This window comes from Lipotes vexillifer, unplaced genomic scaffold (genome assembly GCF_000442215.2).
Source record: "Lipotes vexillifer unplaced genomic scaffold, Lipotes_vexillifer_v1.1 scaffold1990, whole genome shotgun sequence".
Taxonomy (NCBI): Eukaryota; Metazoa; Chordata; class Mammalia; order Artiodactyla; family Lipotidae; genus Lipotes; species Lipotes vexillifer.
Genome location: NW_006772506.1, coordinates 95,224 through 106,519, shown reverse-complemented (window position 1 = coordinate 106,519; position 11,296 = coordinate 95,224). Strand labels below are relative to the sequence as shown.

Below are 11,296 nucleotides of genomic sequence, written 5' to 3'. Positions count from 1 at the left end.
GTCCCCCCCCCCCCCCATTTCTGGCTAGAAAACGGATGGAGGGCGCAGAGGAGGGGCGTCGAAGAGGCGGCAGGGCCAGTTGCAGGGTCCTCCCTCCCCACCTGCCCACGCCACGCCCCGTGCCCCTCCTCACCCATCTCGGGACCACTTCCCCTCTCCCCGCTGCTCCCGGATCCTAGTCCCATCCGCTTCCACCCCCACCCCGGGCCGCCAGCAGCGCCCACCTTCACACTGACCTGCAGCGCCCGGGCCGGGCCTGCGCCTCCTCTGGCTCGCCTAAGCCCGCTTGCCCCTCGCTCGCCACCCGGGCAGCTCCGGGAGCTGGTTCCGCGCGGGCGACAGGACCAGACCTCGGGGCTGGGGGCGGGGGCGGGGGGGCTGCTGCCCTCGTTGGCGCCCTGCTGGTCACGTGAGCGCCGCGTCACCCGAGCCCGGTTTCCCCCCGCCCCGCCCCCTCACCTACATCCCGCAGGGACCGGACAGCTGCGGACGGGCTGGGGGCGGGTGTGTGGAAAAGGGGGAGTTACCAACAGAGCAGGTGGGGGCAGGCTTCCTGACTGCAGGTGCTTTACCTGGCGCCTCTCAGGTCCTCGTTCAGCATCCCTCTGAGATGCCCTTTATCCCCAGTTGTGACAGCTGATCACAGGGAGGGTACCTGACTTCTCCAAGAGCGCTCCACACGGAGCCCGTTTTCAAGACCAGCTCCGTCTGACTCCAGAGCCCTGGTGGTGGTGCCCGCCAGGTAGCTGCGCTGCCTCCTTGAGTAGCAGCTATGTCCTGAGCCTCTGCTCTTCTCGGTCCATGTGTCCTCGCTCCCTGGCTGATCTCTGTTCATTTCCCTCTAAACACAGATTTCCAGATCTACATATCCAGGTTATTCCCTCCCTTGAGTCTCACCCATTTTTGCTTTCCCACCAGCAATATAGGAGAGTGCTTATTCCCCACACCCTTTTCAACATAGTGTGTGACATACTTTCTACTTTCCACTAATATAATAGGTGAGAAGTAGTATATCGATGGCATTTCTGTTTAACAACAGTTTAAATATCATTGTGAATTGTCTGTTCATGTCTTTTCCACATTCTTCTATTGGGTTGTTGGTCCTTCACACTTTTCAAGTGTTCTTTACACATTAACTATATTAGGCCTTTATCTGTTATATAAGTTGCAAATATTTACTTCCAGTTTGTTAGTCGCCTTTTGACTTTAGGATGTATTTCTGCCATGCATTAAAAAAAGTAGTCACATTTATTAGACTTTTCTTTTATTGCATCTAGATTTTGATTCACAGCTAAGAACTCTTTTCCTACATGAGGTGAAAGAAGAATTCACCATGTCTTCTTTTAATACTCATAAGGTTAGCTATATTTGTCTTGAGGTCATCTGTGGTTAAGGAATAAAGGTTAAGGAATAAACCAGTATCAAAGTGAGTTGAATATTCCCCACCTGCCCACGCCACGCCCCGTGCCCCTCCTCACCCATCTCGGGACCACTTCCCCTCTCCCCGCTGCTCCCGGATCCTAGTCCCATCCGCTTCCACCCCCACCCCGGGCCGCCAGCAGCGCCCACCTTCACACTGACCTGCAGCGCCCGGGCCGGGCCTGCGCCTCCTCTGGCTCGCCTAAGCCCGCTTGCCCCTCGCTCGCCACCCGGGCAGCTCCGGGAGCTGGTTCCGCGCGGGCGACAGGACCAGACCTCGGGGCTGGGGGCGGGGGCGGGGGGGCTGCTGCCCTCGTTGGCGCCCTGCTGGTCACGTGAGCGCCGCGTCACCCGAGCCCGGTTTCCCCCCGCCCCGCCCCCTCACCTACATCCCGCAGGGACCGGACAGCTGCGGACGGGCTGGGGGCGGGTGTGTGGAAAAGGGGGAGTTACCAACAGAGCAGGTGGGGGCAGGCTTCCTGACTGCAGGTGCTTTACCTGGCGCCTCTCAGGTCCTCGTTCAGCATCCCTCTGAGATGCCCTTTATCCCCAGTTGTGACAGCTGATCACAGGGAGGGTACCTGACTTCTCCAAGAGCGCTCCACACGGAGCCCGTTTTCAAGACCAGCTCCGTCTGACTCCAGAGCCCTGGTGGTGGTGCCCGCCAGGTAGCTGCGCTGCCTCCTTGAGTAGCAGCTATGTCCTGAGCCTCTGCTCTTCTCGGTCCATGTGTCCTCGCTCCCTGGCTGATCTCTGTTCATTTCCCTCTAAACACAGATTTCCAGATCTACATATCCAGGTTATTCCCTCCCTTGAGTCTCACCCATTTTTGCTTTCCCACCAGCAATATAGGAGAGTGCTTATTCCCCACACCCTTTTCAACATAGTGTGTGACATACTTTCTACTTTCCACTAATATAATAGGTGAGAAGTAGTATATCGATGGCATTTCTGTTTAACAACAGTTTAAATATCATTGTGAATTGTCTGTTCATGTCTTTTCCACATTCTTCTATTGGGTTGTTGGTCCTTCACACTTTTCAAGTGTTCTTTACACATTAACTATATTAGGCCTTTATCTGTTATATAAGTTGCAAATATTTACTTCCAGTTTGTTAGTCGCCTTTTGACTTTAGGATGTATTTCTGCCATGCATTAAAAAAAGTAGTCACATTTATTAGACTTTTCTTTTATTGCATCTAGATTTTGATTCACAGCTAAGAACTCTTTTCCTACATGAGGTGAAAGAAGAATTCACCATGTCTTCTTTTAATACTCATAAGGTTAGCTATATTTGTCTTGAGGTCATCTGTGGTTAAGGAATAAAGGTTAAGGAATAAACCAGTATCAAAGTGAGTTGAATATTCAGCAGACTCAAAGCACTAGAGTAACAAAAATCAAAGCCCAAGGCTTATTAAAAGGGGAGGGGTTTCTTAGGAACTTCAAATGTTTCACTTTAAGGGTAACTGTAAACTGAAAATAAACTAGCCCTCACAAAGTTTTTTCGCTTGGCTTTGCAACATCTAGGTGGACTAGTAAAGTTTAAGTTTTGAGTATAGATTGAGGTGGTTTTAGACAGGAAGCATCCTTACAGACCTGACCAATGCAAACAAAATCTCGGAGGAAGATTCCATCATCCTAGGCCTCAAATTATTTCAACGAACAGTTGTTTAAATACAATGCCCATACACAAAGATAAGCAGCAACACGAAGACAAAACCCATCATAGGTAAAAAGCACCAGAGAGAACAGACAACACAAAAAGATCCATTAGCTTTGAATTATTTGAGTTATCAGGTACAGACTACTAAACCACAATGCTTACTGTATTCAGATAAATAAAATCCAATCTTGAAAATTTCAACAGGGAACAAGAAATCAGAAAAAGTAGGGAAAAAAACCCTCCAAAACTAAAAAGTAACTAAGCTGAAATTAGAAACTCAGTGGATGCCCTTAACAGCATATTAGATGCAGCCCAAGAGAGAATTAAAGAACTAGAAATTCTATTCAGATGAAATTATCCATAAGGCTGCATGGGTAGTCAAAAAGATGGAAAATACAGACAGGAGGGTATGATAAGGTCTGATTCATGTTTAATTGGAGTTCCAGAAGGAAAAGAGAAATGGAACTGTTCAGAGGCAATCTAAAGAATTAATGGCTGAGGATTATTCAAAATTGATGAAAGACACTGACCCATAGGATCCAAGGAGTCCAACAAATCCCAAACAGCATAAATAAAAAGAAACCCACATATAGAATGTATAATACTGGGGCTTCCCTGGTGGCGCAGCAGTTGAGAGTCCACCTGCTGATGCAGGGGACACGGGTTCGTGCCCTGGTCCGGGAAGATCCCACATGCCGCGGAGCGGCTGGGCCTGTGAGCCACGGCTGCTGAGCCTGCGCGTCCGGAGCCTGTTCTCTGCAATGGGAGAGGCCACAACAGTGAGAGGCCCGCATACCACACACACACACAAAAAAAGTGTATAATACTGAACTTACAGAGAATTCAAGACAAAGAGAAAAATCAAAAAGTTAGGCCAAAAAAAATAGAGTATGCCTCAAAAGGAACAAAAGTTAGGCTAATTACTAGCTTTGCAACAGCAATGATGAAAGCATGAATATGATGAAATGACATCTTTAGTATCCTGAAAGAAAATCAATGCCAACCAAGAAATTAATAACCAGCAAAAATACCCTTCAAAAATGAAGGTGAAATAAAAGCTTTACAAATAAACAAAAACAGAGAGAGTTTCCAGCAGCTGGCATAAACCAAAGTAAGTACTGAATTCTACAGGGCATTTTTCAGATAACAGGAAAATGATCTCAGATGGAAGACTGGGGATGAAGAAAGGAATAAAAAGCAATTAAAAGGCTAAATATCTATATAAATTTAAATCAATATTATATAAAATAATATTATCTTGTTAATTTATATTGACAAGAGTCAAGAGAGCTAGAGTAAAAGTATTTAAAGTTCGGGCATTATCTAGGGAGTGTGTAGAAGTATAAATTAATATTGGTCAAGACTTTAATAAGTCAAGACTGTATGCTATAATTGCCAGATAACTAACTATTAAGGAAGAGTAAGAGTGTAAAACTTCTAAGCTAATACAAGGGTAAAAATAAGAAAATAACCAATCCTAAAGAAGAAAAAACTAACATAAATCAGGTGGGACAAAGAGACAGAACTTGGTACAATGGTTATATCCAGTATTAATATCAGTAAGTATATTAAATGTAAATGGTGTACATGAAACAATTAAAAAACAAGATTTTCAGACTGGAAAAAACACAACTATGTACTATTTACAAAAGACTATCTGAAATATAAAGATACATAAGGACTGAAAGGAAAAGTACAGGAAAAAAAACATGAAAACACTAACCAAAAGAAAGCCATTATAGTTAAATTAATAACAAAATAGACTTTAAAGCAAAAAGCATTATAAGACATAAGGAGTGTCACCTCATGATATTTAAAATTTGTATACATTTATTAAATTGACCTCAAAATAAATAAAATAAAATTTGACAGAAATACAGGAGAATAAATAAATCCTCTATTTCAGTGTTAACACTCCTATCTCTCTAACTGTGTAAATAAAGTGTTGAAAGAAAAAACCACTAACTTAAAATTCTATACCCAGTGAAATAATCCTTCAAATGTGGAGGAGAAATAAAACACTTTCTCAGACAACAAAAAGTGATGGGATTCAGCATAAGCAAACCTTTCCTTCAGGAAATGTTAAAAGATTTTCTTCAGGCAGCAGAAAAATGATACAGGCCAACAACTCAGATCTACATAAAGGAAGAGCAATGGAAATGCAATAAATGAAAGTAAAATGAATTTTTTTTTTTTGGTACGCGGGCCTCTCACTGTTGTGGCCTCTCCCGTTGCGGAGCACAGGCTCCAGACGTGCAGGTTCAGCGGCCATGGCTCATGGGCCCAGCCGCTCCGTGGCATGTGGGATCTTCCCGGACCAGGGCACGAACCCGTGTCCCCTGCATCGGCAGGCGGACTCTCAACCACTGTGCCACCAGGGAAGCCCTTGTCTTATTCCTAACTGATATAAAAATAACTCTTTATCTAAAGTAATAACGTATTAAGTGACTGTAGCAAATGGATGAATTATGAACATTCTGTAATAAGTATCTGTACTACATATAAGTGAAGCAAAAGAGTGTTATTTGAAAGTGATCTTTGTTAAAAATGTAAACTCGAGGAAAATCATTGAAAATTCTTTTAAAGACATATAACTGATACACTAATAAGACAAGTGGAATCATGTAAAATACTCAATTAAAACTAGAGAAGGCAGGGGGGCTTCCCTGGTGGCATAATGGTTGAGAATCCGCCTACCAATTCAGGGGACACGGGTTCGAGCCCTGGTCCGGAAGATCCCACATGCCGCAGAGCAACTAAGCCCATGCGCCACAACTACTGTGCCTGACCTCTAGAGCCTGCAAGCCACAACTACTGAAGCCCATGCACCTAGAGCCCATGCTCCTCAACAAGAGAAGCCACCGCAATGAGAAGCCCACGCACCGCAACAAAGAGTAGCCCCGACTCACCACAACTAGAGAAAGCCCACGTGCAGCAATGAAGACTCAACGCAGGCAAAAATAAAAATAAATAAATAAATAAATGTATTAAAAAAAAACTAGAGAAGGCAGAAGAAGCCTCTGGCAACAAATAGAAAACAGTTATAAACATGGTTGATATTAAATCCAAATATATCAAGAATCATTTTAAATGTGAATGGTCTAAATACACCAATTAAAGATAGAAATTATCAGAGTGTATTAAAAAAACCCAACTATAGGGCTTCCCTGGTGGTGCAGTGGTTGAGAGTCCGCCTGCCAATGTAGGGGACACGGGTTCGTGCCCCGGTCCGGGAAGATCCCACGTGCCGCGGAGCGGCTGGGCCCGTGAGCCATGGCTGCTGAGCCTGTGCGTCTGGAGCCTGTGCTCTGCAACGGGAGAGGCCACAACAGTGAGAGGCCCGCGTACCACACACACACACACAAAAAAAAAACCCAACTATATATTGTGTACAAGAAGCTCACTTTAAATTTAAAGAGTGAGAGGTTAAAAGTAAAGCAACAGAGAAAGATCTTCACTAATCAGAAGAAACCTGGACAAAAAAAGAAAGCTGGAGTAGTTACATACATTCAGACAAAGAAGAACAAGGAAAATTATCAGAGATCAGAAGAGGCATTACATAATGATAAAGGGATCAATTCTGAGAAAAACACATAATAATCCTAAACATGTATATGCACCTAACAAACGTGTCATAATATATGAGGCAAAAACTGATAGAACTGAAAGGAGAAACTGACAAATCCATTATTAGAGTTGAAGACTTCAATGCCGCTGTCCAGTAATTGACAGATTAAGCAGGCAGAATATCAATAAGGATATAGTCGAACAGTATTATCAATCAACTTGATTTAATTGACATTTATAGAACATTCCATCCAATATCAGAACATATTTATTTTCAAGCTCATATAGAACATTCACCAAGAGAGTCCTATTCTAGGTCATAAAACACACCTTAATAAATTTAAAAGAATAGAAATCATAAAAGTATGCTCTCAGTAGAATTAAACTAGAAATCAATAACAGGATAGATGGAAAACCCAAATATTTGGAAATTAAACAACACACTTCTAAACAACACATGAATGCAAGAAGAATTCTCAAGAAAAATGTAAAAATGCTTTGAACTAAATGAAAATTTCTAGCTTAAATGCATATATGGAAAAGAAGAAGGTTCTAACATCAATAGTCTACACTTTCTCTTCAGGAGACTAAAGAAAGAAGAGTAATTTAAGCCTAGAGCAAACAGGGAAAAAGAAATATTAGAGACAAAATCAAGGAAAGTGAAAACAGGAAAACAACAGAGGAAATCAACAAAACCAAAAGCTGGTTCTTTGAAAAGATAAATAAAACTGTTAAATCTCTTGCCAGGGTAACCAAGAAAAAAAGAAAGAAGGCTCATATTAAAAATATCAGAAGTGAAAGTGGGGTTATCACTCCTAATTCCAAGGACATTATCTTCTTAATGAAGGATACTATTAACAACTCTATGCCTACAAATTTGATAACTTAGATGAAATGGACTAATTACTCAAAAGGTACAAACTACTAAAACTCACACAAGAGGAAAAAGATAACCTGAATAGTTCTGTATCTACTAAAGAAATTGAATCAATAATTAATAACCTTCCGAAGATAGAAATCACTAGGACCAAATTCTACCAAACATTTAAGGATCACCAGTAAACATTTAGAAATCACCAGTGAATTTTACCAAACATTTAAGTTAGAAATAATACCAATTCTCCACAATCTCTTCCATAAAACTGAAGTAGAGAACACTTGACTCATTCTGTGAAACTAATTATTACCCTAATTCCAAAACCAGATAAAATATACTACAAGAAAGCAAAACTAAAGACCAATATTTCTAATGAATGCAGACACAAAATCCTCAACAAAATATTATGAAATTGAATCCAATAATGTATAAAAAGTTAGGCACCAAACAAGTGAAATTTATTCTAGGTATTCAAGGCTGACTCAACATATGAAAATCAATCAATATAATCCACCACATGTTAACAGACTAAAGAAGAAAAATCATATGATCTTTATTATTTGATGCATAAAAAGCACTTGACAGAATCCAACACCCAATCATGATAAAAGCTCTCAAACTAGGATTAGAGGGAACTTCCTCAATTTGATAAAGAATACATGAAACTAACATTATACTTAGTGGTGAGAAAGTAGACACTTAACCCTAAGGTCAGGAACAGGCCAAGGGTGTCCTTTCTCATTGTTCCTATTAAACATCATACTGGAAGTCCTAGCTAGTGCAGTAAGACAAAAAAGGAAATAAAAAGTATACAGATTGGAATGGAGGAAATAGAACTATATTTGCAGATGACATGATGGTCTATGTAGAAAATGCCAAAGCATTGACAAACTCCTGGCCACAAGATCTCAGGATGTAAGTTAATATATAAAAGTTACTTGCTGGGGCTTCCCTGGTGGCACAGTGGTTGAGAGTCCACCTGCCGATGCAGGGGACACGGGTTTGTGCCCCGGTCCGGGAAGATCCCACATGCCGCGGAGCGGCTGGGCCCGTGAGCCATGGCCGCTGAGCCTGCATGTCCGGAGCCTGTGCTCCGCAATGGGAGAGGCCACAACAGTGAGAGGCCCACGTACCAAAAAAAAAAAAAAAAAAAGTTACTTGCTTTCCTATATACCAGTAATGAACAATTGGAATTTGATTATTTAAAAGTGCCATTTATAATAGCATTCCCACAACACAGGATGTGACAAAAGACTCTAAGTGTATCACAAATGCATGAAACAACTTCACTGAAAGGGATGGAAAAATTAGGCACTGGCATAGGTAACTTTGGAAATGAGTGGAGTCTGTAAGACTAAAGACAAAATTTTCTCTCTATATATTTTAAAACATATAAAGACACATATATATATATACACATACATACTTATATATGGAGAGAAACAGAGATGCATATATATGCATGGGTTATTATATACCCATATATCTTCTTTCTCTGTCTACTGAGGCCTATAAGCAATGATATCCCAATAGTAACGAGTACACCTAACACCCAAATCTTGGTTTTTAATACCATTCTCCAACCAAAGGTACCAGGGCTCCTTGGAGAAATGGCTGATTCTAGGACTTGGGCAGGAAATATCCAAGGTAAGACTAGAGCATCTTGTAGTGCCAGAAAGAGTTTTTTTAAAAAAGCACACACATACACAATGATGGAAGTATGTCAAATAGATCCAAGAGCCAACTGAAAGAGCTTCCAATGGCCAAAAGTGGAACAATTTGAGCAATGAAAGTATATAAGATAGTATTAGATTATAGTCCAAAGAATAAAATTAATGAGCCCATACTTATATATAAATTGAATACATTAATAAACGGGGGAGAAATCAAATATCCTCTGAAGAATTCCAAATAAATGTTGGAGATACTCTATCCTCAAGGCGGTAACTTTGGAAATGAGGTAACTTTGAAATAACACCGCATTCTTTAAGTGTGGACTGTGCAGAGTGACTTTCTTCCAGAGTACAGTCTGGAAAGGGAGAAATAAGAGTAACTTTACCATGGAGAATCCTGACAAACACTACCTCAGCTAGGTGACCAACGTTAACATCAACAGGAATAATATTGATAGGATATACCCTTTATATGATGCCACTTTACCTGTGTGATCTTCTTTCCAAAAGCACTTAACACCTGTCTAACCACAAGAAAAAAATCAAGCAAACTGATATTGTGGTACACTATACAAAGTACCTGACCAGTACTTCTCAAGAATGTCAAGGCATAAGAAACAGGGAAATTGTGAGAAACTGTCACAGTCAAGAGGAGCCTAAGGAGACATAATGACTAAATGTAAGGTGGTAACCTGGATAGGATCTTGGAACAGTAAAAGGACATTAGGGAAAAACTGAGGAAATATGAATAAAGTATGTACTTTGGTAAATAATAATGTATCAACATTGGTTCATTGTGACAAACACTTCAAACTAAAGTAAGCTGTTAATAATAGGTGATATTAGGTATGGGGTAAATGGAATCTATATATCTTTGCAATAATTCTGTAAATGTACAACTGTCCTAAAAGTTTATTTAAAGAAACACTATAAGCAAATAAAAGGCTAATGAAGAGCCAGAGGAAAAAATCACATAGGTAGATGGGTCTGCTGAAATGATAAGCCAGGGCTTAACAGGAATTTCCTAGGGGACAGCTCCTTCTAAGAAAATGTCAGCAGACAAGAGATTAACAGGTGAGAATAGCACAGCATCTGGTCACTCAGATTCTTCTCCTGGCTCAATCTCCTGTATCTAAATCCAGTGGAGAGGGCTGTATGCAAAAACACACACAAACCAACAAAAAACTTGGAAAGGTGTGTTTTATAAGAACTTCATAAATATCAAGGCCCAAGCGACAATTGGGTGCTACCCACCGGAGTCAGGGAAACTCTACTGTAGGTAGAGAATTCTCCACCCTTCTGTTGTGACACTGTGTTGCTTTAGTCCATCGTGATCTCCAGCACATCAGCAGCAGTGGGGGCCTTAGAAGGGTACAGAACAAACTAGAAGAGGCACAGCGCCCAAGAGTCATGGCATTACCCAGGGGAGAGTGACATCTACCTTTCAGCTGTCTGGATTTATTTATGGACACACATGAGAGCTCCCTCAGCCCTCTCCCAAACATTTGATGGGGTTCTGGTCCTGCTAGTGCAGGAGAGAGTGTAGGAGCCAGCCTAACACAGTTCACACACTCAACATCTCATCGGATATTCTCCACAGGCCTGGAGGGCAAGTTTTATCCCCAATTCACTGATGCTAAGACTCTCCCTTACAATAATGGATCTATAATAATTGCCAGGTTGATTCTTCCGGCTTTGAGTCCCAGAGGTAATGTGACTTTTACGTATCATTTCATGTCCTGACAACAGAAATTTTATGTGTCTCCACTGCCTTCATAAGCCGAACAGTACTTTTGATTGCTTGGTATTGCTTTCCTATTTTTTTTATCTTTCATTATTGTTATGATAAAAGTAATCTGTGTTTTTTAAAGAGAATATAAACAGATGAACAAAAAACAGAAAAAAATCACCCATAGATAACCACTGTTAATCTTTTAGTAGACACAGCTTTCCGAGTTTTTTCTGTACATTGATCACTAGATAAGTATCTTTGTAGTTTTACAAAAATGGACTGATGCCATATATATGGTTCTGAAAACTGGTTTTTTAAACATTTTACAATGCACCATAAACATTTTTCCATGCAATGGATGAAAA

General features: G+C 41.2%; 1 protein-coding gene across 2 annotated transcripts in view; it reads right to left on the bottom strand.

The window, feature by feature from the left end:
- The window catches only part of TCEAL3 (transcription elongation factor A like 3), a 3,362-nt gene extending 1,630 nt beyond the window's left edge, over nucleotides 1–1,732 (bottom strand). The window contains exon 1 of one of the 2 annotated variants that reach the window (XM_007447575.1): nucleotides 1,570–1,732. The gene's annotated coding sequence lies outside the window, so the exon portion shown is untranslated. The remainder of the gene's footprint in view (nucleotides 1–1,569) is intronic. The other variant, XM_007447576.1, reaches the window with a different exon arrangement.
- Nucleotides 1,733–11,296: the final 9,564 nt, after the last annotated feature.